The sequence below is a fragment of the Aythya marila genome (genome assembly GCF_965140915.1).
Source record: "Aythya marila genome assembly, chromosome: 8".
Lineage (NCBI taxonomy): Eukaryota > Metazoa > Chordata > Aves > Anseriformes > Anatidae > Aythya > Aythya marila.
This window is the reverse complement of record NC_139049.1, coordinates 17,182,211-17,189,983: the sequence shown is the minus strand read 5'-3', so window position 1 is coordinate 17,189,983 and position 7,773 is coordinate 17,182,211. Positions and strand designations below refer to the sequence as shown.

General features: G+C 40.8%; 1 long non-coding RNA gene across 1 annotated transcript in view; it reads right to left on the bottom strand.

Moving 5' to 3' along the window:
• Positions 1–104: 104 nt before the first annotated feature.
• LOC309880829 overlaps positions 105–7,773 on the bottom strand; it is an 11,412-nt gene continuing 3,743 nt past the window's right edge. Inside the window, exons 2-3 of the long non-coding RNA XR_014318034.1 lie at positions 6,668–6,741; positions 105–4,453 (exon numbers count right to left, since the gene is read on the bottom strand). This is a non-coding gene — a long non-coding RNA (uncharacterized lncRNA). The remainder of the gene's footprint in view (positions 4,454–6,667; positions 6,742–7,773) is intronic.

The window sequence follows — 7,773 nt, the reverse complement described above, 5'->3', positions numbered from 1 at the left end:
AGTCATGACTTACCTTAATTGTCAGTTACCTTTAAAAATAGCTTTTTTTTTCTTTTTTGTCTTATGCCAGTAAAAAACCTGTTAAACTACTACTGTGTTACTCTTGGCAAGGATACAGAGCACTGCTTCAAAATGATCTTTATTTTTCAATGAGATTCTTACTTCTGGTAACAAACAAAAATCTATTACAGTTCATATTGCAGTGAATTATGGTATGTATTATAGGTATTGTGGTCTCTTTCTATCCAGTTCTTTCCCGCAGAACTGTTAGGGGTATGCATGTGTCTGTGAGAGTGCAAACATGAGTGTGTACGTATAGACCATAAGAGGTCAAAGAATAATAATAAAAATAAAAGCAACAAAAGGGCTGTACTTCACACTGAGCAATAGAATTGAGTATTCATAAAAAGGGATACAATAGCTATTCTGACCTGAACAACATAAAGTTGAGTTTGTTGAGGCAAGAGACTTAACTTTTTAAAACTGATAAGGAAAGAAAAACACGCTTCCTGGACTATTTCCGAGAGCAATCTGATCTCAAACATGATCTGTCCTCTGGAAAGAAAGACACAAAAGAGCAAGAAAACTTCCTCTAAGCTTAGAAAGGGAACAACTTCATTCACTGGGTTTTCCCCTTCAGCTACTTATTGGTAGATCTGTGTAGAATAAGTTTTGAGAAAAAAAAAAAACAAAACCACTTTTCATTCTTATAGCAAGAATACTAACATGAATCTATGACTGTGCATTGAATGCCTTCAATCAGGAAACTGCAAGCACCTAGAATGTGTGTCTGCTGCAATTCATAGCAAATCAATATTACCAACTGTTCGGCTTTTATTGAAGACTAATACATTTGAAATACATCATCATTATGTTTTCTTTTTTTTAATTCTGCTTTTAAGGAGATGTTCATTGTTTAGCTTTGTTTGGTTACGGCGTGAGCTTGACTTACTTTTGTTGTGCTGCTGATACACAAAAAGCTGAATTACAGATTTGTCGGTCTAAACCAACAGCAGATCTTTTTTTTCAGATCTTACTTTCTTGATCTCTACTATACTGGAGGTCTGCTGAATTTCTTCTTTAACACTTCAGTGCCTGTGCAAAAATCGGACTGTTGTAGAGACAAGAAAATGATGTAGTGTACAGTATTAGACAGTAAAGACAAAAGAACACTCACATAACATATAAAGTAATAAAACTACTGAAGCTATGTATGTCTTTTTTTTTTTTTTTAATTAAATGCACTTACATATATTTTTAAAATAAGTTTGTAAGGTTTTTGATCTGGCATTAAAGTCTTTAGGTAAGAGTCTTGCAAATTGTGCTGCTTGAATATCTTTGAAAAGACACTTGAAGTCATATGAATATAGAATTCAAGTATTAGTGAGTCTGCAGACATCTTTTTATATTCTTTCAGTATAAGCACTCAAGGTACCGTGTTTAAATCTAACATGTACAGATTTTTGGTTGTCCAATATAACCTAGAAGTGTTAAGAAGATAGCTAATAACTTCTAGTAAGTAATGTAGTATAGCATTTAGTGATGTAGAGGTTGAAGTTCATTAACGGCTTTAAATAAACTATTATATGACTCGTTTGTAAAGCACAGCTACCTATTTAATAGCTTACTTTAAAAGCATTTCTTAAGTTGCAGACCTATAAGATTACAAATGTCACTCATGTTAGCATAATCCACATGCAAGTGATGAAGCCTTTGCTTTGATGTGCTAAATTGGAGGAGGACTAATGGAGCTATGAATATACAATAGAACTTATTTAAGTAGTATTCTTCCTTTAGGTAAAACACTTTCTTGAAACCAGAGGCATTTCAGACAATAAAACAGGCTGTAATGGGGATGTTAGGTGTGGGTAGAAGGCTACTGGAAACACTTAGATTTGTCCATATGTGAAAAATGACTTTTTTTTTAGATCTGTGAAGAGAAATGTGTACTTGTTCACCTTTTATCACATGCATTTGCTAGGTTGAGTCTGAAATACACCTCCTGCATTTAGTGCTGCTGAAAAGTCATACAAATAATCATTCAGTAAGAGCTTCCCTCACTTTCAAAAATGAATGCTGTTAAAAAAAAATCAAAGGAAATATTACTAATCTGAAATCATCCTGGTGAACCTGGATAAAATGCTCTGTCTATACTGCATCTAAATGTCTCAATCATATAAATTGTCACTCTTATTAATGAAACAATTTTGTAAAAAGATTGCCCTCTAAATGGGTTTAATGTTTTTACCTATCCAGCTGTCTAGTTATGAGATTTACGCATCCTGGCAGGCAGTGGGACATTAAGCCTTTCCAAACCAAATTCTGTTTGCAACAAGATACTGTCTTTTCAGTCCTACATGATTTATCTTTAAATATTTTAACAGGTTATGCAGTATCTTATGAAATATAAAATGAGAATGTCTTACTAAAATGAAGCCTATGAAATTAAGTCACATCTTTAGAATATTAACCACACTGCGTTTGTTTCCGTTTTTCCCTGTTAGTTAACACAGTTAAAATTTGCACCATCTAATTTTAGGAAAAATACTAAAATAAAAAAATAAATCTGATGCTAGCATAATTTGACTTGCTACCAGGCATTTCAAAAGATCATTTTAAATTAAACCTAATATCAAAATTCTTTGGCTGGTATTAAGTGTTAAGCTTTTCCAAGGACCCATGTTCTGAGCAGCTTTAGTGAAGTAAATGAAATAGAGACGGAGACATAAACGTATATATTTTTTAAAATATTATATTTCTTAAGTGTGAAATGGTGTGTTCCAGGACCGGTGTTACAGCCTCAGCCTACCCTACATGAACTACCAGATAGCCATCCTTGCCGCTTGTTACTTTTTAGTACCAGGTGTATGCCTATTGTCAGTCCAGCGAAGCCACGGAAGAGCTTATTGCAATTAAATAGCAATTTGTTTCTATGAAACTGCAATTAAAGTATTACTGATCAGCCATTTTAGATTGGTAGTGCTTTGCCTGCATGTTAAGCAGTGAGGAGCTCTCAGTTCGTATCCGCCGAGCCTGAGCTGTGAGCGGCAGCGAAGTGCAGCAGCTCACCCACATCCCCGGTCGGGCTGAAGGCACGAGCCCTCAGCCCTGCAGCATGAGTGCACTGCGGGCAGCAGCAGGCCCGTGCCTTGGGCTGGCAGCATGCGGGGCCTGCAGTTATTGCTGGTTTCTGCTCTTGTGTATGCAGGGATGTGCGTGCTTCCTACGGGGATGTTTTCCACTTCAGATTGATTCTGTGGAGAATGGACTGCGAGCTGTGGGCCGCAAGCCAATAACGCGCTGCAGGTCCTGACTTGTTGGAGATATGTAAACAGGGCTACTATAGCTCCTTAATCACAACTAATAAAAGACTAGAAGAAAGCAATCAATTACCTCATAAGTTCTTTGTTTTTGTTTTTTAATAAAAAGCAGGCGTGTGTCTGACATGGCTGCTATTTTCACGCCTGTACAACAGAACAGGTGAGACAGTTTAAGGCAATTGCACCATCTTACCAGCTGTGTCCAGGCCTTGGTGGCAGCAGTGGCTGCGGTGGCTGCAGTGGTGGTGGCAGCGGGTCCTCCCTGGGGACCCACAGTGCCTCCGGCCCCGTGCAGGGCAGAGCCTGGGGCCACGTGGCAGCTGTGCCTGGGTGACTGCGCATCTGAAATGTAAATGCTCGGTGCAAATTAAAAACTTGTTTGTAAGAACTCAAAGAGGAATTAACTTTGTAGTGGTAATTATATTTCTTAATTATCACCATATTTTAACAAAGTCTGAGGCACGTTAACTTCAGTTCCTGCATTTTTGCACGGTGGAGGCTGTAGACATCCTCGTTCCTTTGCCAGAGGGGCTGACATCACACCTGTGGCATGCATGAGATAAGCGTGGCTTCTTTCGCAGGGCTGGTGTCTCTCAGAGATGTTCCTTGGGGGGGATGGCCCGTGTCCCAGAGCCGCCGTGCCATCCCAGCCGGGGGCGGCCAGGCGGGCTGCCATGCCGGGTGGCAAGGGGGTGGCACGAGTACCTGCGAGGCGGCCAAGCCAGGCCCCAGCCAGTGGTGAAGGGCAGGGCGATGCCTGCGTGCGAGTCTCCGCGAAACCGGCGCGGCCGACAGCCAGGAGCTCACTCACCCGCCGTGGCTCGGACCTGCGCCTGAGCCCAGGGCCTGAAACAAGCCCTGTTCGCTGGAGACAGACGAGGCTGTGTTGAAGATTTTTATTTTTTCCCCACGCTCTGTGGGTATTTTTTAACAAGCCAGGTTCTGTTGTGTTGCCTTTAGCCGCATGTCTATAGTTACGTCCACAAAAATGTTTTTTGGCATGCAGGGGGCTGTTCGGCTTGATGGTTGGGAAATGATAGCCGTGGGTTTAAGCCTTCGCCTGGTGAGGCGACGTGTGGTGCTCCTTCACCTCTGCTCACCTCTGGCTTCTCTCCTGAAGAGCAAGCAACAGCCTGGCACCCACAGGCCATTTTTTTTATTATTATTAGTGTTTTGGTTGTTTTAACTGAGGCCTCTCAGTGCTACTGTATGAAAAGCAGCAAGTTGCAGAACAGTAGCGAAGTGCAAGCCATACAGCAGCCATGCCATGCTGGGTCAGGGAAGAAGCAAAGAGTCTAGCAACATCTGCTGGCCCCACAGCTGGAGGAAGGTCCCCAGCCTCTGCAGGCCTGGCTCTGCAAAGGGTTGGGGTTTTTAAACAGCAAAGCACGCACAGCTGGGATGGCTAGAAATTTTAAACAGTGCTGAATAACCTTCAAAGAATATGAGCTTTGAGCTTTAACTTCTCTTGTACTTACTGGTCAAACACAGGTCTCTCAGAGCACTGTGCCATGTTCCCATCACTCCTGCATTTTAACAACCATTTTGTTTGTTTAAATCTGTTCCCTGCCACGTTAGATGTACACCCCAGCTGACAAAAACACTGAGTTTGAAAACTGAATTATTTTTAAATGGTTAAACAATGTAAAAAAAATAATTATTATTTTGCTTAGTCGCTGCTATATACTTTGCTAAAAAAAAAAAATAAAAAATAAAAAAAAAAAAGCTCAACAATTTTGCTGAAACAGACCTTCAGACCATGGTATTAAGACCAAAACTAAGCTTGAGAAATTCCTGCCCCAAAAGAACTGAGAGAGAGAGCATTACAGTGGAGAGAAAGTGGACCTTTTGAAAGAAGTTAGTCTCTCCAGTGAGGTCCTGGACCCCAAGACCCTGCCCGTGAGAGCATCATCTGCACTACCAAGCACAGCAAAGGCAGTAGCACACAAGGCAACCATGCAGATGGGGCCAGCCCTAGTGCCTCTCGGTGCTGGAGAGCAGGGCACAGCACTGTCCCTGTTGCTGCTGGCTGTGTCCCTTCCTTTCACGGGAGTGGTGGCTGCTGAAGCACTGTGTGCCATGCAGCCGGGTTCCTCTGCAGCCAGCACAGTCGCTGTTTCTTTCCCGTGTTGTTGGAATAAGCTGTTAATTACATTTTGAAATATCCATGCACTTTTCCTCTTAGGGGATCTTTCAAGCGAGCCTTTTGCTAACAACGTCGGTGGTTCACCGTAACCTCTCGGAATAATCATCGGTTCCATTGAACTTCTGCCAGTTGTTTTGTTAAACTAAATGGAGAGAACAGGGCCTATATTCTTTCTCGAAAGGGAAGAGATTGCCCTGTGATTTGGGGAAATCCTGATTGCTTACAGAAGAATAAATGAACAAGGCAGATATTAACTTTACACCTGACTTCAATTTCTTTGAGAAGCAGTGGAGAAATGTCCAGTAGGAGGAAAAAGATCCAGCTACAACTCATAAGCTAGCCAGTAATAGTCTAATTTTATTGTGCTGTAAAATCATCGGCTGCTTATAGAAAACAAAGGGGCAATGAATGCAGTATTTGTCTTTTATTCTTGCAAAAAAAACTTGAGATCAAACAGCCCCTAAAAGACGGAGCTGATATGCATCCGACTTATGTATTTTTTGATATCCTCTGATAGTCATTCCACTGATGTATTTGATAGGTAATTATATCAGCCATAGCAAGATGCTGATACGAAATAGTGGAAGACTTCAGTGTTTTGCCATAAAGCTTATACCCCTTGCTATTGAACTCTCATCAGACTTGGGATCTGCAGCAATCATTTGAAAGCTGTAGCTGGTATTTTTGTGCTTATGCCACATTTAAAAATTATTATTCTTGCTTCATCAGTTAGTCTTTTTAGATGGCTTGAAAAAAAAACACATTGCAAATGAGCTACTATTCTTATTTGTTGTTTTAAGAAGGGTAAGCACTGGAGTATTCAAATGGAACAGATTATACCTTTAATTACATCCAAACAGGATGCTGAGCTTTTTTCTATTTTCCGTTTAATTGCTATAGTTCAAAAAGATATTGAAAATTTGTAAATGAATTATTTAAGCATAGCCTTCTGGCCTCTGTGTTTAGGAAAGAGACAAAAAGATGAAGAAGAATGAAAAAATAGAATTTATAGGGCAATATTGCCACTTGCATCTTTAAAAAATGTTTGAACTTCTTGGGGAGGCGTTTGAGCTAGATGATGTTGCGTGCTTTCTGGGAGCATCCAGTGACTGCCACGGGGTTTGTTTGCATCCCTCCCCCCTGAGGGAAGCCCCGCGTGTGCTGTGGGTGGCAAAGTGCTGTTCCTCTCCAGCCTGCTTACCAGCGAGCATGCCAGTTCTCGGATGCGATCCCAACCAGCCACTGCTTTTGTGGATGTGCTCGATCTCCATTTTCCTACATGCAAAATGAGAATAATGAAAGCAAACATAATTCATCACTTCTTAAACTAAATATATTTCCATTTTGTTTGCATGTGCATGTGCATATATCACTCACCGTATATATTTAGAATATGTACTGTGACATTACAGCCAGTGATAAATCCTACTCGCTTACTGTATGTGTTATTTGCTGCAACATTAAGCTCAGTAAGAATTTTATATGTAACTTGTACCAAAACTAAATATATTGTGGAATTGATGCGCAGTTGTAAACAAGAGCATAACTTCCCGATTCAACACAGTTGAAGGTGGCAGCTTGTGTGGCAATTCTTTTGTAAACAACTGCAGACTTTCCAAAGAATAAGTCAGTTAATTACATTTTTAATGATGTTTTTAGAAAATAGCATTCTTGGTGGAGGGAAACCTATAGCACCAACACAAAGAAGTAAACCTAGAGCTTGTACTGAATCAAGAAATGCCGTGGGGGAAAAATGGATTTGTGCTGGGCCCAGGTCTTTTGCTCCCCCTGCCTTTTTTTCTTTCTATTGAAAGTGTCCATGTAGAGGAGTTTTTATAACTCTGGTAGTTTCAGAGCAAGACAACACTGCCAGAATCTTTTTCTTTTCTTCTTCTTTTTTTTTTTTCTTTAATGTGTACGTGTGGATTATCTTATTTCATTATTTTCAATAGTGCTAAGTATGCGCTACCCACTTAGCAAGCTGATGCCGTGCATAGCAAAGCTCAAGATGTCCTCTTAAATACGCACAGCTTATGCAAGGCCGTGACATGAGCAGGCTTTAACCACTAGCAGTGTTGGCAGCTCTGAAGGGCTGATATGATACAGCCTTGCTGAGACATCGCGGGTAGCATGGGGAGATCCAGGGAGAAGCTGAAACAGCCGGAGTAAGAGCAGTACACAACTTTTATTGATGAAGTTCAGGGGAAAGAGGCACCAGGGGCAGCTGTATTAATCCCGTAATAACTTGAAATATAATCAGGCCATTGCTGCAGGGATGGGTAGGATGGGAGGAAGGTGGAGGTGTCA